We start from the raw sequence: 23888 nt of genomic DNA, 5'->3' as shown, positions 1-23888 counted from the left end.
CGACCGTTTCAAGTAACGGCGTTTCGCGAACAAAACTTTTTCCCTCGCCTTACTTTGAAACATAGGTTAAAGACCAAAAAGGGTTAATTAATGTATGAAACATTTATGGTAAGTGTGTTAGGCAGTTGGTAAGACACTCGCGAAGGAATCGCTTTAAAACTCGTAAAGGTTAAATTATTAAAAATGGTGGAGCCGAGGGTACCCGAGTGACTTAAGCAAATCAGTGAGCGCAAAACAAGCGTTAGAGTCTAAGTTAGTTAAAGTATAGATTTACAAGTGACTTTGGTTTAATTCCAACTTACTTGTTGTTTATAGGTTATCAGACTCGTCCCGAGCCTTTCTCACCCCCAAGTCGCTCAGGCAAGTTTTCTACCCGTTATAACTGTTGTTGTGATGAATATATGTATTTGCATTATCTTGCGATAGATGCATGTTGGTTAATTAGCAAATGATGCAATATATTGAAGCATGCTGCTATGGTATATATATATGCATGCCTGTTTCGCATTCTTTCTATATATATATCTGTTGGTTCAGTTGATAATACCTATGCTAGAGGATAGCGGTAACTTGCATATACCCTTAGTATAGGGACCCAAAGGTGAAAATATTTTCTAAAATCGGGAGTCGAGGATCCCGAGTAGATTTTGTATATATGGATATGGATATATATATATATATATATATATATTTTTTATATATATATATATGGTTATAGTTTTCCAAACTATTAATCGAATAAGGTTTATTCGATAACTTTAACTTTATTTTATATTGAATATTATTTCGAATATTTATCGGAGGGCTTATGACTCTTTTATATTATTTATTGAATATTATTTGAATATTCATTCGAAGGCTTATGACTCAGTTTATATTATTTAATGAATATTATTTGAATATTCATTTGAGGATCTATGACTCCGATTATTTGTCGAGGTATATTCTTTATTTTATTAAAGAATAAGGTGTCAATAATCAAACTTATTTTCGATTATTCAAATAAAGATAGTACTTTCATATAAGTATATCTTTTGTTATTTAATACTCGTTTCAAGTATAAGTTTTAATACTTCTACTTCAATTATTTTTATAAAGATTATTCTTTATGGGAATATTATTTAAATATTAACATTCAGTCATTTTCTAAATATTCTGGGGACTGATTTACTTCATTAAATCAGTTTTACTCCAAACACTCTTTAAAGTGTTTTCGAGTCTTCAAAAGGATTTTTAAAAGTTAGAGCGGATCCCAAAACTCATTTTTATATTTAAGATCTTCCTTTTTAAGGGGATTTAAATACTCTCTCAAAACCTGGGGAATCCGGCTCTGTGGTGTATTTTATATTCGCAACAAGGTTACTGTCTTGGTAAAAGAGTTTTTGATTACTTACCCAATATTCGGGAAGTAAAATTCTTGGAACAAGTTAATCCATTAACAGGCATCGCCTGGGAAATATCGGTGAGTTTTCCTTTCCAACTAGATACAACTTCTTGGTGAAGCCGTATCAACAAGTTTCTACTTGGGGAAAGGGGGAACGAGCTTTACGTTTCAGAGTCATGGATTTCATCTGAACTAGGAGTGGCGTAAGTGGTCGAGTAGCGCCGGCCCAGCCTTATTATATTGGCCCAAATGGCCTGGAAGTTCCGCTAAGGCGGTCCATTCCTTAGGAGTTCAGTGTTCGGTTGACAAGTAAATCCGACAGGTTCTCCTCTACATGTAGAAAATGGTGGGGTTGTACTACTACGACTGATCATCGTAAGTGGTCTTCCTGGCGCGGTAAACTCCCGTAATGAGTTCATCATCCATTTGGATAATTCTGCAACACTACCCGTAGCATTTCGATTGAAAGGCTACTAATGGGTGGTTGCCGAAGCATTGACAGGGTCAAACATTTTTACTGGTGTATCCATTGAATGAAGTATCTCGTAACTTCATCTCTTTTCAAAATATTTCAAAGATCAAATATTTTCAAGTTTTATTTGTGGTCTCATCTATGGGATGACCTCGTGAATCTTATTATACTTTGAACAGTAGTAGTTCAAGTAGATTTCTAAAAAATGGTATAAGTATAGTGAAGTAATTGGTAACTTCATCTTCTTTTAAAACTTATATCCAGTAAGTAATTACCTTACTCATGATAAAGAATTCTAGTAAGTATCCATTTAGATACTTGTATTATTGTTATCACTACATATTATCTTGCGAGCTGTAAGGCTCACTCTTGCTTTATTTCTTCATCACACAACAACAGTTAGGAGAGATGGCCAGACTCCAGCAGACCCAGCGCAAGCGCGTGGGAAGCGTCCCGCGTCTTCCCGATGATGTTGTAGCTGCTATAGCTGCAGAGGTAGATCCATTGTAGTTCAGACCATCTACCTTTGAGAATCAAATTATGTATAATTATAACTTGTGGCAGATAATGGCAATTAACTGTAAATTATCAAGTAATCATTTTGGGTTGTAATAATTTTAAATTATGGATTCAAAGACTTGTACTTATTTCAATTTCATCTCTGAGACTATAACGGGTTGTGGTGTGTGTTAGTGTGGGGTCACAGCATGAGGTTATTTATTATTAATTAAGTGAAGTGATATTGTGGAAAGAAAGACCGTGACAACCCGGATCCCCGACCCCGGATCTGGGGGTGTTACAGTTACTATTCACTGTTTACTATTCACGACTACTTTTGCTACAGTGTTTTACTGTTCATTTCCCGCCTATTACTGGCTCTGATACAAATAATAAATCAAAAATTAGATATTATAGCTATATTACAAACAATGTTGGAAGAAAGAGATGAAAAAATTAGGAGACTGGAGGAAGAAAAACTTTTATTAAAACGAGAAAAATTTATTAAAGAAACTAATTTAGAAATCGAAATAAAAGACTTAAAAGAAGTATTAACTGAACAATATAGATTAATAGACGATTTAAAACAAAAAATTAAAAAATGAATTGGACAGATCCAAATGCAATAACTAGAAATAATAGAAAACTAAAGCAATTAATAAAAAATCAAGAAAAATTAGAAATAGATCTGGAAAAATTACTAGAAAGAAAAAATAAAATAACATGGACAAGAGAGAACAACGAAGAAATTATGAGAATTTACCAACAACTTGGAAATATGATAATAACATTTAGAAATGATAAACTAAGAATACAAGGACTAAAAAGAATAATTTTAACAAATAATATAACTGGATAAAATATAGATGGATAAAATGTCATTAGAAGAAATAAGTGAAAAACAAGATATGTATTATCAAATGGATGAATACGAAGGAGGAACATCACAAACCCTAAGTTTTAAACCAGATATATATAATCAAATTCAAAGTGAAACAGAAGAATTAACAATAAAAAAGATATTCAAGACATCATATTTTGAAAGAAATAAGGAAGTTAGGTATATAGCCCAAAAACATGAGAATGTAATAGATATAGATACAATAAATGGAAAAACAAGAATAAATTTAATAACAGATGGATTAATAAAAAGAGAATTATCCAAATTAAAACAAAAGGAAGCAAATAAACTAAAAAACATATATTTTGGAGCAATAGAATTTACAATAAAAGCATATTTTCAGAAAAATATCGATACTCCTATACAGATATATGTATTGGATGATAGAATAATAGGAAATATACAAGATTCATTAATAGCAGTAATAAAAGGAAACTTGATATATCAGAAATTAAAATTTATAATACAACCCGATTTCAGTATATCGCTAAGGGATGAAAATAAAGAAAGATCTTTAACATTATACTATAAGTTAGATGGAATAAAAATGCAAAAAGGAAGTAAAGTTATTAGTATAGAAACCAAAATGGTTTATGCTATGACTGGAAACCATCACGTAAAGAAACAAACGGAATTAGGAATAATAGTACCAAAGTTATATAATGATATATTAGAAAAAATTGAACATAAAGAAGAATCTCAAATAACAATCCCAGAAGAAATTACAATAGATTTTAGTAATAGACAAATGATTCCAAGGCAAAGAATTAAACCAATATTAGAAGGATCTAGATTAAGTTTTAGAAAAGAACAAAATCCTATAAGATTAATTAGATCAATGAGTATGACGAGTAGAAAGATAGATTTAATAAAAATAGATACTGATAGTTTGAAAATAAAAATAATAATATTTGACGAAACAATAACAAGAGACTGTATAGCAGAAATTAATACAGGAGCTACCAAAAGTTTTATTCATATAAGCAAGGTAAATGAAGAAAATTGTAAGTGGATAGAACCTCAGACTTACAGATATGCAGAAAATGATAGAGAAATATTTATTACTAAATGTACTAATTTAAAGTTTAAAATATTAGACTTGGAATATAATATAAATATAGGAGTAATAGAATATGATAGTTCGAGTGAATTATTATTAGGAAGCGACTTCTTAAAAATGATAAATTATAAAATTAATAATAATGGAATAAAGATAGTAGATCAAGGAAAAGAAAGATTTATAGAAAAACTATGAATATACAAGAAAAATTAAGGAATAAGAAAGAAAAGTTAAAGAAAATACAGAGTATGTTAGAAAGCGAAATAGATTCACAAATAAAATATTTAGAATATAAGGAAAGACAAACAAAGTTAGAAAATAATATTAAGAAATTAGAAGAACAGAGTAAAAATACTAGTAAATATTGGATAGATGTTGGAAATGGTTGGAAGAAGCGAATCAACAAATAATAAAATGTCAGACTCAGAATTTATAAAAAATTTATGGGAAGAAATAATAGTTAAGGAAAAACTAAATGCAATAATGAGATTGGTAGAAAAACAAGATAATCAAGAAAATTTGAGACAAATAATAAGAGAAGAGTTAACAAGCTTATGGAATAATTCTGAAATACCTACTTTAAAAATGATACTAGACAAGTTAATAAAATTAGAAGAAGGAAAACAAAAAATTATACCAGAAAAAGAAATTACAAATAAGCCAGAACTAAAAGCCATAAATGCATGGAGAAGAGTTAATGAGCCAATGATGATAGATATAAGTAAAATGAAACCTAATATATCTGAACCAATAGGAAAGGTATTAGATAATTTAGGACAACTTAGTAAAAAAGGAAAGTTCTAATGGAAACTAAAGAACAAAAAGAATATAACGTGATAACATTTTTAAAGAATCATGGAAAAGAAATTTTAGAAAGAGAAAAATATAAGTATGAACCATTAAAAAAGGAAACAACTAGTGAAAGCAAAGCTGAGTTTAAGATTGATACAACTGTGATAGAATATTTATAGTCAAAATTAGAACAACAAAAGGAAGAAATAGAAGAAATAAGGACGGAGAATAAAAAATTACGATTAAATACTAATGAAGAATGGTTAGAAAAATATAAAAAATATAAAAATAAATATAAAGAAACTAAAAAGGAACTAAAAGATGTAAAAAGAGATTTAAGACAAACAAAAAAGGAATTAAATGAAAAAACAGAAGAAAATAAAAAAGAAATAGAAATATTGAAAACGAAATTAAATAAGTTAAAAGGAAAAAAAAAAGATACAAGTGAAGTTTCTAGTACTGTATCTACAAATAATAATACAAGTACTAGTGAATTGGAACAAGATAATTTAGGAAAAACGGTGAATATAATAGAAGAATATAACAGTAGTTATGAGGAAAATTCTGAAATGGAAATAGAAAAAAAAAAATATAATAGAAGCTTTAGAAAGAATGAAAAATGTAAATGCAGTAATAAAACAAGAATCGAATAGTGACCAAGAAGATAAAAATAATTATACTGATATAGAAACTGAAGGAATAAAAAATGAGGAGATGGATAACTACCCAGAAGAAGAAGTAACCGACCATAATATGGAAGTTATAACAAGATATAGGAACACGATACCAAAACACATACCAATAGGACAACATAATGAATTTAAAGAATTTATAGGATCAATGTCACAAGGCGTAAACTTGAATGGATACTTTTTAGACTTAGATAATGTATATGAAGAACAAGAAATTAGCAGGAGAATTACTGATTGGAATTTAGGAATGTATATAGCATTAATGAATTCTACTCATACAGATGAGTTAGAATATACTTATAACTTGATCTAAAAAATGTTAATTGGAAAGGTAGCATATTGGATAGAATCCATAGAATATCAGTTAAAAACTGAAGTACTAAGGTATGCAACGGATTGGAAATCAATGTTACAAATATTTGATATGATATTAAAAAGAGAATTCTTAGGAGAACCTTGGATAGTAGCAAGACCAAGTTTTAATAGAAAGAAAAATAGAAATAATAATGAATCTAAATAACATGAAATGCTGTAAAATTAACAAGTTACCAGAATATACTATAAGTTTTACTAAATTCTTTTATGAAGCTAGATTCTTACCCGAAGAAGGACATATATATCAACAATTATATTATGATCATTTACCAGAACCTTATAATACTGAGATAACTAAGGAATATAATAAGTTAGAACCTCGTGAGAACACTCTGGGTGAAAGAATAAGAGTACTAAGAGGATATCTAATGAGAAAATGTGAAGAATATAGGGTACAACAGAAGGTTAAAAAGGATAAAAAATTAGGATTAAGAGAAATATGTGGATTCACTGAAAGAAGATTAGTATTTGGATGTGAAGATAAAAAACCCTATAGGAACTATAAGAAGAGGTATAATAAGAAAAAATCATATGATAAGTACAGAAGCAAACAAAATAGAAATAATTATCCTTATAAATACAACAGATATAAGAGAAAAAGATTTAGGAAATTTAGAAATACACCAGAAAATAGGAGAAGATATAAAAATAAGAGAAAGTATAGAAGAAAACCTTTTAAAAAGAAAGATATAAGTGAATGTAAATGTTGGAATTGTAATGAAAAAGGACATTATGCTAATAAATGTCCTAAACTGAAAGAAAAGAAAGTAAAATATATAAATACATCACAATTCATAATGGAAATAGAACAAATTAAAGAAGATGACAATAGATGGTATGAATATGAAGAGTTTTATATTAGTGAAACTGATAATGAAATAAACTTTATAAATTATGAATCATCTAGTGAAAGCAATTGGGAGGAATGGTAGCAATATACATAGAAGCAGATGTAGAATATAAAAAATATAAATTCCTAAAACAAAAAATATTTATAGATAGTGGAGCAGATCTATGTCTAGTAAAAAAGGAAGTTTAAGCTTCATATAGATGGGAAAAATCTAATGCACATAGAACTAGGGTATCAGGATTTAATGAACAAAAGAAGGAATTAGATGTAATAGCAAAAAACATGAGAATAAAGCTAAATAAAACATTATTCAGTTTACCTATTGTATATCAGAATAAGATGAAGCAATCTATATTATTAGGAAATAACTTTTTAGATTATTTTAAAACACATATAGTAACTTCAAATACCCTATCATTACAAACTCCGTGTAATAAGTGGATAGTATTAAAAAGAATTATGCCAATAAGTACTATAAATACTATAAGAATAAACAATCTAAAAATAGAAAGAAATAATAATCTACAAGAATTAACTGAAAAATATAATAATTTATTAAAATCCAACTTCGGAGAAAATCCTATGAGGTTATGGGATAAGGAAAAGATATATGCTGAAATAAAATTATTAAACCCTAATGATATAATAAGATCTAAACCTATAAGGTATAGCCCTTCAGACCAAAAAGAATTTGATAATCAAATCAATGAATTATTAAAACTAAAATTAATACAAGAAAGTAAAAGTCCACATAGTAGTCCGGCTTTCCTTGTAAGAAAACATAATGAACAGAAAAGGGGAAAAGCCCGTATGGTAATAGACTATAGAGAATTAAATAAGAAAACTATATTTGATGGATATTTCTTACCATACAAAAGAAATCTTATAAATAGACTAGGAAATAAGAAATGGTTTAGTAAATTTGATTGTAAAAGTGGATTTTGGCAAATAAAATTAACCAAAGAATCAAGGCCTTTAACAGCCTTTAGTGCTCCGCAAGGACATTATGAATGGATAGTATTACCCTTTGGATTAAAAAATGCGCCACAAATATTTCAACGAAGAATGGACCAAATCTTTAGGAAATTAAAGGATTTCTGTATAGTATATGTAGACGATATATTAATATATAGTGAAACTCTAGAAGAGCATATAAAACATTTAGAGCAATTTATAAAAACAATAGACCAGCATGGAATATTACTGTCTGAAAAGAAATCTGAAATATTTAAGAATAAGATAGAATATTTAGGATACAAAATAGATAAAGAAGGTATACAATTACAAGATCATATAGTAACAAAGATTGTAAATTTTAAGGACAAATTAGAAAATAAAAAAGAGGTACAACAATTTTTAGGAATAATAAATTATGCCTCAGATCATATTAAAGACTTACCTAAATTAAGAAAACCATTACAGGAACTAACAAAAAAATAAACCTTTTGGATGGACAAAAGAACATGAAAACTGTATAAAAATTCTTAAGGAAAAGGTGAAAGATTTACCAAAACATAGAATACCCATAGAAACAGATCATTTAGAATTATATACTGATGCTAGTGATATAGGATGGGGAGCAGTCCTAATAGCATATGAGAAGGATGACATAGATAAAGAAAATACACATATATGTGGATATGCAGGAGGAACTTGGAAACCTAATGAATCAAACTACCACATAAATGAAAAAGAACTATTAGCTGTAAAATATGGGATTAAAAAGTTTCATTATCATTTATTACCTGTTAAATTTGTAGTAAGAACAGATAATACTCAAGTAAAAGCCTTTATTACTAATAAAATAGAATTATTATCAGAATTAAATAAAAGAAGAAAATGGCAATCTTTTTTCTGTTGTTATGATTTTATAATAAAAAATATATCAGGAACAAAAAATGTGTTAGCTGACTATCTTAGCAGAGAAAATAAACAATGAAAATAGAATATACAAGAAGACAAGCTCAACCATGGAAAATCATATCGGGATCTTTAATAATATGGACTACTACTTCAGAAGCTGTAGAATTTATATAAATTTTTGCTCTCGAAGGATTAGATGAAAATAATACAGAAAAACTAGAAGAAGCATACAAAGGATTTCTAGAAATAGAAAAACACATTGGTTATTATTTCACTCCTAATAGAAGGTATATTGATGAATTATTAATATCAATTATTAGAAAATTAAATGCCATTGAATGTCATGCATTTTGTTTTTGTAAAGGGAAAATTTAATTGTTTGTTGCTCTTAGCAGGATATGAAAAATTTTGAGAAATATATCACTGATGTCACTTCTCATATCTCAACCAATAATGAGAAAATCACCAAACTCCAAAAGGAGATAGAAACCCTGGTTCAGGAGAACCAACATATCAACTACTCTGTCAAATTTATCAATGAGTGATAGGCTGAAACACTCACCTGAGATAGTGAAAACATATGAGCAAATGATGAAATATTATGATTATAAATCTAACCCTGATGTTTGCAGACTGACAAAATCTATAAAATATCCCAGATATATTTGTTGTGAAAATGCAAAACCTGACATAGTCTATAACCTGTTTATACATGGTTTTGTTGACAAGATCTTAACAAATGAAACCATGTATTGTATATCAAAGCTACCAAGTATAATTGTCAAATCCGTGGAAGCTATGATACGGGAAATGGGAGCAGGCTCATATGGAATACAAGTTTTTGATGCATCAACCGATCTAGTTGGAAAACCCATAATAATATGTCAACTATTTAAATTGGGAAGGAATATGGCAGATATTGTGGGAGAAACCAAAAGCTTGAAATTGCCAAATCCCTGTGATATTAACAAATTCCAGGAATGGTTATGTGAAAAATGAGCCATTGGACTAGCTACCCTCAGGTCCAAAATACAAGATATACTACGAGCTCGGAAAGCTATAATTATTTCTGAAAGCCATGGTGGAGGTTTCACCGAAAGTATAATAACCTTATATTATGATAATATTATACAAAATTCAGGAACTATGGCATTAGAGATAATGCTTGATAAAATAGAAAACCTGAAATATAATCATGCAAAACATACTACTGAATATTATCAAAGAATAACAGGTCCTCGAAAGAGACCTATTATCAGTCTAAAAGATGATGACAAAGGGATGAATTCTGATCCCTTTGCATAATACAAAAATGGTGTAATACACCAGAACACTGCAAATTGAATGGTGAAAACCAAAAAGTTATATTACCAGGAGATTCCAAAAATATCATGGCAGACAAAGATGGAGAAAGAAGAAAAGAAAAAGCAGATTCCCTGGAAAAAGATGACAGATCCTGTAAGATATCATGGCAGACACAAAAGATAAAGATGAAGAAAATATGAAGAGACGACAAAAGAAGAAATGGCAGACAAAGAAAAGAAAAGATTCCTGAATTATTAGTAATTATGTAAAAGAAACCGGTTATCCCGGTAATCTGTAACCATATAGAAAGACTACTATAAATAAGTCCATACATGAAATGGAAAAGATATCGGAAAAATTTCTGAAGTTCAATTCTCTCTCTCTCTGAATATGTCTGGCTAAACTTCTTCACTCTCTATAAACTCTACTAGGAATATATCATAATAATAGAAACAGATTATTTTATAAGTATTATATACAATCATAATTGGTTCAGAAAAATAATATCTTGAAGAATAGCGATATGGAAGAGACCGTGTGAGGACTCCTGCATCCAGCCAAAGAATATCCAAAGGAGCTTGGAGAGCGTTATGGATAATAGGGAAAGGGTGAGTTGAGACTTCCGGTGACCAGAAAGCTATTGTAAGAGGTAAAAAATTCTGATTTAAATCTGATTGTGTATGATAGCATTATAAAATAATGTTTTCTGAGATTATGATGTATAATTGGTATGAGGTTATAGAGATGATTTCATTTAAAATAATGAATTTGATTTTGTCTATTGCTTACTACATGCAAAAAATAACCATATTAATTAATACGAAAATGCATGCACCTTCCCTCGCCTTCCCTCTTTAGGGTTGTGTAGATATATAAACGATCCATAATAATAACCCCCAGAAATTGGTATCATACTCAGCTTCCATGGTAGAATCAACTACTATCTCTTGCTTTAAAATTTTCCACCTTATAACACCTACTTTTAGGAAAAACACAAAACCTGACTGGGATTCTGAATCGTCTCAATCTATCTGGAAGCTAGCATCGGTGTAACCCTTTATAATTAGATTCTCATCTCCTCCATACACCAAGAATGAATCTTTAGTCATTTTTAAGTACTTAAGAATATTCTTGAGAGTTGTCCAGTGACCCTGTCCTGGATTGGACTTGTATCTGCTCGCCATGCTCAAAGTATACAAAATAACATGACGAGTACATATCATCGCATACACTATAGATCCAATTGCCAAAGCATATAGAACTCTGCTCATACGACCCTTTTCATCTAATGATTTAGGGCAGTTATCTTTTGACATCGCTATCCCATGAGACATTGAAAAATATCCTTTTTTGTCTCTTGTATCCCAAAATGATGCAATACTTTATCAATGTATGTACTTCGACTTAGGCCGATTAATCTCCTTGATCTATCTCTATAGATCTTGATCCCTAATATATAGTTAGCATCACCTAAGTCCTTCGTCGAGAAACTATTTCCCAACCAAGTCTCAATAGCCTGTGGAGAAGGTATGTCATTCCCTATTAGTATTATGTCATCTACATATAGTACTAGGAATGCCACATAGCTCTCACTAACCTTCTTGTAAACACATAGTTCATCTTTGTTTTGAATAAAGCCAAACTCTATGACTGTTTCATCAAAATAATAATTCCATCTCCTTGAGGCTTGCTTTAATCCATAAATGGATCGAAGCAACTTACAGACCATCTTAGGAAACTTTAGATCGAAAAACCCTCAGGTTGTATCATACATACATGCTCTTCAAGGCTCCCAATTAAGAGAGCGGTTTTGACTTCTATTTGCCAAATCTCATAGTCGTAGTAAGCAGCTATTGCTAGCAAAATCTTGATGGACTTGACCATAGAAACTGGTGAAAAAGTCTCATTATAGTCTATACCATGATATTTTTTGAAACATTTTACCACTAGTCGCGCCTTATAAGTCTGAAATTTACCATCCATGTCAGTTGTCTTCTTGAAAACCCACTTGCACCCTATAGGTTTTACCCCTTCGGGTAGATCAACTAAAGTCCATACATTATTTTGATATGTGGATTCCATCTCGGATTTTATAGCCTCTAGTCATCTCTCGGAGTCTAGACTGTTCATAGCTTCTTGGTAAGTTAGAGGCTTATCATTGCCTATGAGCATCACATTATCATCTTGAGTAAAAAGAAATCCATAATATCTCACTGGCTCATGATGAACCCTACTAGATCTATGAACAACATGTGTTTCCGGAACATGAAAATCTTGATGTACATCATGTCCACTTTCCAACTCTGGTTTAACGTTATTTTGTACATCTCAATCTTCATCGAGATCTCTCCCACTATTTTTCATGGAAAGTAACTCTCTTTCAAGAAATACAGCGCTCTAAAAAATAAACACTTTGTTCTCAGTAGGATTATAGAAGCTATACCATTTTGTTTCTTCATGATATCACACAAAATAACATTTATCTGATTTTGAACCTAACTTGTTAGAGACCAAGCATTTCATAAACACTTGGCATCTCCATACTTTCATAAATGACATGCTATGACGTTTCTCAGTCCATATCTCATGTGGAGTCTTTTAAACCGATTTAGTTGGACCTTGGTTTAGTGTATATGCAGCCATTTCTAGAGCGTAACCCCACAAACTTATTGGAAGATCTGCTAAACTCATCATTGATCGCACCATATCCAATAAGGTATGATTTCTCCTGTCAGAAACTCCGTTCCATTAAGGCATTTCAGGTGGAGTAAGCTAAGATACGATACCACACTCTTTCAAGAAACTTTTAAACTCAAGGCTTAATATTCTTCTCCACGATCTGATCATAGAACTTTTATACTTTCCCATGTTTGCTTTTCCACTTTGTCCTTGTATTCTTTGAACTTTTCAAAAGAATCGAATTGTTCTTCAAAAGGTACACATATCTATATCTACTGAAATCATCAGTAACTGTAATGAAGTAGTAAAAGCCACATCTTGCCATCGTATGCATTGGACCACATACATCACTAAGTATAAGTCATAATCGTTCAGTGGCCCTTTCACCCTGTCTGGTAAAAGGAGGTTTAGGCATTTTTCCAATGAGATAAGATTTGCATTCTTCATATGATTCAAAATCAAACTTATCCAAGTAGCCATCTTGATGTAACTTAAAAATGCATTTTTCATTTATGAGGCATAAACGATAATGCCAGAGGTATGTTTGATTTGAGTCTATCATCTTAATACGTTTGTTATCATTACCATTTATATTATAGACAGGACTATCATGATCAAGAATATATAAACCATTAAATAAACGTGCAACCTCATAGGTAACATTATTCAATGAAAAGGAACAACTATTATTCTAGAATCAAAAATAAAAAACCTTTCTTGTCCAACAATAAACCAAAATAATATTTCAACAAATCACAGGCACGTAAAAATAGTTCTCTAGTTCTAAAATGAGCCTAGTGGGCAACAATAAATGATAAGTCCCTATAGCTAAAGCAACAACCTTTGCTTTATTTCCAACACGTAGGCCAACTTCTCCCTTTGCCAATGTCCTACTTTCCCGCAGTTCCTGCATATTTATTCAAATGTGAGAACCACATCCAGTATCTAATACCCATTAAGTGGAAGCAGGAAATTAACTTCTATAACATGAGTACCTAAATCAGAAGCGCCAACAGTCTTCTTCTTCTTCAGATCCACAAAAAAAGCATGACAGTTTCTCTTCCAATGTCCCGGTTTCTTGCAATACTGATAAGTATCACCCTTTGCAACACCACCTCCAGGCTTCAAAGCATATTTGGGAGCAATTTTAGGAGCATCAACAGATTTGGATCCCATCGTTTTCTTGCATTTTCATTTACCTTTCCCTTTGGCAATCCCCTTGTTCACCATCATTATGGGAGCAGGGGACGCCTTTTAAATGTTGGTCTCAGTAATTTTTAACATAGCCAACAATTTGGTAGGTGTCTTGTCTATCTCATTCATGTTGTAATTCATTATAAAATGAGCATTTGTTCAAGATTGTAAGATCAGATCTATCTGGGTTTTTGGACCAATCCCAGAACCAAGAGGAGCAAGGCACTACGTATATCCAATCATCTTCAGAACATGCCGTCCATCCGTATCACAATCACCCTATTTGCATGCATAAAAAGATTTTATTGTATCAAACCTCTCTTGACGAACCTGTCCTTTAAACATAATTTTAAGGTGCTCAATCATGATATAAGCATCCATATGCTCATGTTATTTCTAAAGCTCAGGATTCATAGTCATTAACATCAAACAAGTGACATCCGTGTCATCATCTATATGCTTCTGATAAGCATTCCGTTGAACATGCGTTACACCTTCAGGAAGAGGTTCAGGGAGAGGAACATCATTGACATGAAGCTTTTGCTCCTACCTGAGGACTATCCTAAAGTTCCTTTACCAATCAAGGAAGTTTGTTCATGTCAGCTTGTCCTTCCCAAGGACTGATCGCACAGAGAAGTTGTTTGAGTTATTTTCCATTTGATATCTACAATATTAAAATGCATAAAATGAATTAGTTTGCAGATGATCATTAAATTATGTTCAAGTGATTATTCATATATATATTCATAATATATATATGTCTCACTATATTTATCAAATTAATAGCCCTAAATATTAATTCAGAAATAATATCTTTTATATCCTTTCTAGTGAGCCAAGATCTAAATTTCACAACGTCTTAGTTCAGCTTTAGCTTTAATCCTAAAACATGATTCAATAAGGTAGACAATATGTGTCAATTATATCAACTATATAACTATTGGATAGTTCGATGGAACAACATTTGTTCATATTTATCTAATAAATCTCGCCAAACTCTATGCCTCAAAGTTCAAAATCCTATTGTGGTAACTTTGTTAAGTCAAACTCAATAGTCAGAAAGTATCAATATACTTCAACGCATCTCCCACGATAGATGAGAGTACTTCGCTCTGGTGAACCTGGTCCTTATCGATCTAGGGATTAATACGTTGGACATATTGGAAGGAATCTAAACAACTTAATATAAGCTTTAAGGTTTTGTTAATATGAAAATAACCATAATCCCATCATTAAAAGATTCCCAATTTTCCTTGAATAAAATACTTTAAATCAATATTCTCCAATTGTTTTATTTCCAGGTAGTGAGGGAGTCATAACGGTCTCGCTTAAAACCCACAACCATACAAGTTCAATGAGCCTGCTTTTAACCAAATTGCCCCATATCATAAATAAAAAAATTCATATTTTATTCCGTGTTTCTGAAACACGAGAATTGTGATGCCCTCCAAACCCGGGTCAGATGTTTGGGGCTCACAATACACACACCATAATATATAAACCTTTATATAAATTTTATATACATTGACCCTTCTTTACACAACCACGGATCGTAACAGGTTAAAGTATGAAAATAAGACACAACCTTAACTTTTATTACATAGTACCAAATCCCAACTAGTTCAACTTACAATTGATAATGATATCATTCTTATAATCTTACATAACTCATCTAGAATATAAAGCTCCTGCTAGCTCGATCCAACTTAACCTGGAATCCTAACTCGCATACTTGACTGATAATTTTCGTTACCAACAATTTCCTTTTTTAACTGTTGAAAACATAAAAAGGTTTGTAAGAGTGAGTTAACTTGCTCAGTAAGTCATAATAGCAATAACCGAGGTTAAACAATAATCAATTGAAATGATTCAGAAGAATCAAGTTTCTGAATAAGCAATGATTAGAATTGGATATTCACTTTTCATTTTAAAAACCAAGGTTAGGCTGCTGATCAGTCACGCACTAACCCCGAGTAAGGCTCCCAGCTTTGCTCTATATACTGGATCCAAGGCACGCATTGGCCTATTATGACCCCGAATCTGGTTCGGTCATGAATCTGGCCCATATTTATAAAACCATCCAATTCTAAAACAATTCAATATGATAACCAATGTAATTCAATAAGATGAATCATAAACAACATTTATCTTGAAGTATGGGTGATTCACAATACCATAAAGGTATAACAAGGAATTCAAAAAGATTGGCTTTCAATCAAGGACATAATCAGAAAGTAAAAGACCAAGGGTTCAAGGGTTCCAAGGATTGATTTTCTGTTAAACAAGGAATAAGGGTTGGTATGTCAAGCAATTCAATATCAGAAATCGGTATGTGGTAGATATATATTTGTGGAGTAGTATTGTATATGTCTGGCTCGTATCTGAGAATTCAACTATCAATGGTTTATGAAGAATAAGGCTTATGGCTCAAGATAAATAAAAATCAGGGTTCAAGGTTGAATAGTTTAAAGTGCTTGCAATATAAAACATGATCTATTTTGAATACTAGCAACATGTTATGAGAAAGTTTAAAAATATTTGCAATATATCTTGAAGAAGGTTCCGAAGTACTTGCCTTATCACTGATGATTTCCAGCTTTACTTCTACTCATCTAACCATTTTACTCATCAATCACTTTCCTTTTCTTTCGATGCCTTGCTTTTGTTTATCAATCACTTGCCTTCTCTTTCTACGCTTCGATTCTATTTATGGATCGATGGTTTCCCTTTTTTATGTCTCGCTAACTCTATTAGGCATTACAAATATCTTTTAATATTCAATATCATATAATTCTAATCATCACACAGACGTCATAAGTTTTTATCTACCCTTCATTTTACCCAAATCCGATTTACGGTTTGAAAGTTGTGACCAAAACAGTCAAACAATAACCACATAGACATATAACACATCAATGAGATAGCACGTAGCATATAGCATGCAAGATATTCAATCAAAATAATTTTTCAAAGAAGATTCGGGGTTAAAATGATTTTCCAGATATTTAATACGAATTTTTGAACATTTTTTGAAATTAAATAGGACTCTGAATCATTTTATAATTAAATAATAGGGTTCGAACACCCGAATCCGACTATTTTAAATAATTAAATAATTTTAGAATAATTATCGAGCTTTGAAAATAATTTAAAATAATATTTTAAAGCTTAAAACTATTTTTTCAGAATTTTAAAATAAATTTTAAATAAATAAATCTAATTATAAAATCAATTAAAATTAATTAATAACTAATTAAATTAAATAATCAGTTAATATTTAAATAAATTGACTAATTAAATAATTAATTATCAACTAAAATTAATTAATTAAATAATTAAGATTTATTTTTAAATAAAAAATAATTTTCAGAAATTAAATAATGAATTTTTGGGATATTTAAATAAATAAAACTTTTTCTGAAAATTAAAAATAAGCAGAATATTATTTTTGAAAACAAACAAAACAACAATCCGGTTTTTGAAATTTTTTAAAACGTAAGTCTGATTTTTGCAAACTTTTGAAACTTCGATGAATTAAAGTCACCATCTTCGAAAACTAGGGGGTCTAACTACAACTTATCGCCGACGACCCCCTGTCTCGCCGAAAACCGATCAAACGGCTTCGAGCAGCCACCAGACTTGCCAGAACTTGAGAAGGAACCACCAAAAATTCATCTGTTCAATCAAATTTGGCAAACATGCACGAAATCAGTCGGAATATGTTGAAGAAACTCGCCGTCGCCGACGAGTCTTCAATTTTCTGATCTGACCGAAATCAGACTCCTCAAATCAAACAAAAATCAAGAATCGATTCCTGGGAACGTCCTGAGTGTATCGGTGGTAACATATTTTACCCAGAATCAACAGAATTGAAACCCTCAATTTCGAATTCAAAATATTCAAGAACATAAACCCTAGTTTTTAATCCTAGAATCAAACAACAATTTGAAAATGTTATTGAACTCGGTTTTTGACATATAATATACCAAAATGTCCAGGAAAATATTATCTACACGATGGAATCATCAAATCATATCCACAATATTAAAAACAAATTTTCATAATTTAATCTTTAATAAATTTGAAATAAAATAATTAAATAAGAGAAATACCTTGATTTCTGCACCAAAATAGTTGATTAATTCAGAAAGGTCTTTTTGAGAGCTTCGATTTGATATATAACACGCCCGAATCGGAGTTCGATAACGCCTTCGTTCGTACGTTTGATTCTCAAGAACGTAACATTTTTAGGGTTTTTCTCTGTATTTTCTATATTTTTACTGATCGATTATGATTATATGAATAAAATGAAATAATAAAAGGGCTATATATATTTATGGAATACTGGTTCGTGTTGGATCATTTTGGATCGATAAATTAGTTACTTAGCCGTTAAGTAACTGCAAAAACGATCCGATTTGATACCCGTATTGGATAATTATCCAAACCGGGCTTCTTATAAAACACTTTATTTGAAAATAACGTAATAGTATCCCGTCTCTCGAGAATACGGGTTTTGTTGATTCACTGAAATGATTATCATATCGAAAATCTTGCGCTGGGCCGCGCACGAGTTAAACTGTAATCCGGATTGAAAAAGTCAAAACACGGAAAATGTCCGGAATTACCAGATTAGGTTAGGAAGGAGTTTTCGGAAGAGTTTCGGGTTGTAAAAACATAAAAACGGTTGAAGTTGGACGATTCCCGGCTTTATAAAATAATTTTGTAATTATTTAGGAAATAATTAATAAATTTATAAATCAATATAAAATCATATAACAGTCCAAAAATTACCAGAAAATACCGTAATTATCTATATTTTATTCTGGTCATAATAAAATTAACATTCTTATACTTTACCACATATAAGCATCCACATATTCATACCAATCATCAGATAATTCACCAAAAATCACATAATAATCATGTAAAAATTATTTATTGATAAAAATAATTATACGCGATATCCCGGATATTATATCCTTCCCCCTTAAAAGGATTATGTCCTCAGAATCATACTAAGGATTAGACAATGATACATCCAAGTATCTCACATCCATTTTCTCAGGTTGATCCCTCAACCTTATAACTTTTCATAAACGTTTACTCACAGCATCAATCATTACTTAACAACCTCTCGCTAACATCATAACAACCTCTCGCTAACATCATATTCTATCTGTTGATCATATAACTCAACTCAAGTCTCCATTTTATATATAATGGAGCTAAATTACTCTTCCTGAGTATACACATATAAATACCTTATGAATTTGCTAAACGTGTGGCGGTGAAGTCAACTCGCTTATACTTATCTTGCCTATTTTACTGTTTTAAAAAGGACCAACATAATGCCTATTAATTCTCTTTTCTTTTGCACTCTAATAATTCGTGTTCATGAATGTTTGCAATAGTTATTGGTGGTTGAACCTCATTCCCACATGTTTCTCTGCTCAATTCACCTAGTTTGTATTCGCTTCCAATCGCATCTGAGGCTCTTTAACCGTTCCCTTAATCTTCTCATTTATCTGTGTATGATATACTGCAACCATGGCGTATTTAATTTCTAACCTTCTCAAAATTACTCCAGAATTAAGAATTAACGAGAAAATCTTGACTGAAAATGATTGACGTACAAACTTATCACCATATCTTATTTTCCTTGAATCACAGTCGAGTATATTTGCCGAGCGAACATCTCTTACTACTTAGAAGACAATTTACTAATCTGGAAGCATCATCCACATACTCTAACCTATATTATCATTTACTTTGGTTTTAGTAAGTTCTCATACGAAATTGGCTGCACTGCTCCCCTTGACGTTTAGTCACATATAACACTTATTCTTTCTTTGTGCCATACTATCAGAAAATCTTCTTTGACGTCTATGTCTTGTATCATATTCTCGGAGTAGCTTGAATCTCTTGAGCTATTGAGGTTTAACCAAATTCTTATCTTTTAGTTTTGTCTTACTTAATGCCCCGTTCATCTTGGAGTGGTATATATTATTCTGGGTCGATATAATTCAACGTATTCTGAATACTCCTGTCAAATCTCAAATCAAATAATATTGTTCATTTACAATAAATTTTTGCATCTGATGATGTACCGTCATTTCTTCAAGCATCAACAAACCCACTTATTGGACAAACTGTTTATTAATAAATGAGAATGATTAGGTTTGGATAACCTATCAATAATAATACAATTAACGCTTTCCTCACCTTTAGTTCTCAGGCGACTTCACTACGACGTTTCCTGGCGGAATGTATCTATCTAGCCTTTGATGTCCCGCCTTAATTCTTGGGTAGGTATAACACTTATTTATATTTTTCCCCCATTTTCTCTTCACGTCTGGTCACTAGATATTTTCCTTTCGCCCTTGGTACTTGATCGTACTTCTGAGATGCATTCCCTATCTCAATTTGCAAATTTTTCCTCAAACTCCTCACTTTACTCCAGTCCCACATAATACCCACAACTTACCTATATCCTGACATCTTATAAAGTTTCTTTATCACCCTTTTTTTATTCCTCTTCTTCGTTCTTCATTCTCATACCTCATTCAAAAGCAAACTCTTGACATTAATACTCATTTTGTTGTCATATCAAATTAGATATCAATACGAACTTTGATACTCACAACATCTCATTCTGAAGTAAACATCAGTCATCTATATTAACACCACTTTCGATATTTAACAACAACTTAAGTATCAACATCCATCAGAAATTGAATTAAAACTATATCTCATATTTTATCCAAAACAGAAATACTTGATAAATCATTTATTGTATGATTATCAAAACAATTTAGAAACAAGACGTCCTTTAGTAAAACTTTATTGCAGATGATAAAATCTCTTTGATTGTCTAATAAAACCCATATTGGTGTGATTATTAATCTCTTCTTTATTCCACCTCCCTTCTTCCTTTCCTTCCTTCCTTCTCTTTGCTTTATCTTCAAACTTTAGTTCTTGAAAACATTTTTCTCACTTGTCCATACAAATAACCTTTTTTTATTTCTTTTATCTATTACAAAGGCATATTCATCCAAGTAAAGCCTCATGCACTTGAAGCAACTTCTGAATTCTACTGGTGTCCATACCTTCTCCAAATTCCTTATTGCTTTGATTTCGGATTTGAGAGTCACTTTAAAATTTGACTTAATCTAATTGGAATCGATTTCCATCTACCTGACCATTAATTGGTGAAATTAACCAATTAACTCACTTAATTGATCAATTGCACCAAGTGATGACTAGCTAAATGAAATCAAAGACCAATTATATATAGTCGGATTGGCTGTAACAATCTCTTTCGAGAACCGAGATCATAATTGTTTGGAGTATCAACATGAATATCAATAACACATGGAAGTATACTTTCTATTTTTAGGAGTAGGTTATTTTTTGAAAATTTGGGCAGCATCTCCTTTATATTATTGACTACCAGTCGGACTCAAGCCGACACCAACAATCAATCACACAACCAAAAAATCAGTCAAACAACCTACAATCAACCCTCAAATATACCAACCCACTGCCACTTTTTAAACTCCCCATTTCACCACCTCATGTAGTATTAATCAGTACAACCCATGTCTCTAGTTCAACTTAAGATTATAGCTAACAATTCTTATTGTACCATACCTTTTTCTCATATTTTCTGATTATAACAGAATATCACTGCTGAGTACAATTATAAATGATTCTAAAATTCCTCTAGTTCATGTTTCAATTCAAGCTCTCTCATTAACAATTCGTTTATCCTTGTCAATATAGACTTGTTCTTATTAATTAACTTGTTCAACTTCTGATAACCAACACCTAGTCTTAACCATCACTCTTATAATCTTGTGAAAGAATTCCTTTGGTTGTAAAGCAACATTTCTTAAAAATTGTTGTAGTCAAACCACCATACCTTCATTTCCCTTTATGTCTTTTAATACTGAACCTTCTTTGCTGACCCAGTTATAAGCATCAAATTTGCCGTAACTTACTTACTCGAGTGGGAAAGCCTAACCATTCCTTGATGAACGCATTCAAAGTTTATTTGTAACTAGCATTTCTTCGATCTTAAATCTTCATGACAAATATATCCCACATGATTGAGGTATGCTTCATCTTCACAACGTATTATTCGATTATCTGGTTATTATTAAGAATTTCTTTATTCGCTTTTGTTGTCTAATCAATCATTTGCCTTATCTGATATACGCAGCTTTGCTTTCCTATTTCTCTAGTTAATTCACCTCATACGGTTTGCTAACTACTTCCATTTACGCCAAAATCTTATACTCGCAACGTATCATGTATACAAATTTTCGCTTCTAATTTGATGTCCTCAAAACAAACGCGTTATAGGCTTAATGGTTCTTCTCTGTACGTAAATGTCCACCATTTATTGGCTTACAATTATCCACACTCATCACATAACTCCATCCGCTACACGGGTTCATTTCACTTCCTTTTAAAATATTCAGAGAATAGACCTTACACAAGAAGGGAATTTATGTATATGATTCTGATTAGAAACCTTTTGTAAGGAATAAGAGTACAAGAATACAATTGGAAAGATCCATGAATTAAAAAAATCATAACTAAAGAGGAAAGAATGAACGATGATTTGGATATAAGTTAGACAACCATATTTGTACTCAAGATGGCCAGTCTTTCATACTATATGGCACACATCACATGATTAGGTGGCATCCCACCAGACTCTTTGTCATTTCGACAAAGCGTCACACCATAACACTGCTTGTCCCAATCAGAAAACAAGATTTTGAAGGAGGAGTGATTTGAAAAAGATTCAACAATTTTCTTGTCACGTTATAGAGCTGATCATGAAAGAAGTTCATACTTTACTCGAGATTCATAAAAATATATAGGATTATAGGAAAGAATGATACCATTGATCACCATCCATATTGTACAGCTTCAACGCTGATTCGATAAATATATTCTAATCTGAGTGATATATTAAACTTAGAAAGTTCTCTGACATGCCTTTTTAATCGATCATTAGAATAAAATATGTACTAGGTCTTGTATCTTTAGCGTCGCGCTTCCATGTCTATAATTCGACTCTATTTGCAGTCTTACGAGATTTACAATCATAACTTCAAATTTTATTTATGCTGTTGATCGTCCAACATATCGCATCTTTTGCTAATAACGTTTTTCCTTTAGGAAAATCTGGAAATTTCTCAATCTTCTTTGATCATACTAGGCTTCTCGTAAATCACGTATTCTTCGAACTCTAATCGTCTCAGAAATTGGATGAACAGTTTCTCCGTACATTGGTTCTATCATTAAACTTATCAAACAAAATTTACACTCTTCTGTTAGGAACAAACAAACCTTTTCTATAATAGCGGGTCTATTTGGCCTTCTAAACGAACCTTACTAACTTCTAGAACAAGTATTCTTCTGGATAATCTGAATCTTATAACGAACAAGAAACTCAAGTAGTAGTTTGACAACCACGTTTTTAAAACTTATTTTGTTCCAAGGAATTTTAGAAAAATTTTATGGAGAAAAATCTCTTTTGAAAACTGTTTAAAATTTTGAAAATCATACACCTGGTCGTCATTATTATATGAGTTGGTTGTCGTCCTTCTCAACTATCACAAGAAATTCAATTAGGAAAATAATCCGATAAAAGCCCATTTATTTTCATATATCTTATATTCCTTATTGGGTCCATTTTGCCTTCATTGGTCGATAAAAATTCCAGTTACCGTTGCATATTATCTTGTTCAATGCTTCTCTTCAATCTTCCATATTAGTAACATTCACATCATCACCTCTTACGTTA

Source organism: Apium graveolens, chromosome 11 (genome assembly GCF_009905375.1).
Source record: "Apium graveolens cultivar Ventura chromosome 11, ASM990537v1, whole genome shotgun sequence".
Lineage (NCBI taxonomy): Eukaryota > Viridiplantae > Streptophyta > Magnoliopsida > Apiales > Apiaceae > Apium > Apium graveolens.
This window is presented reverse-complemented; position numbering follows the sequence as displayed.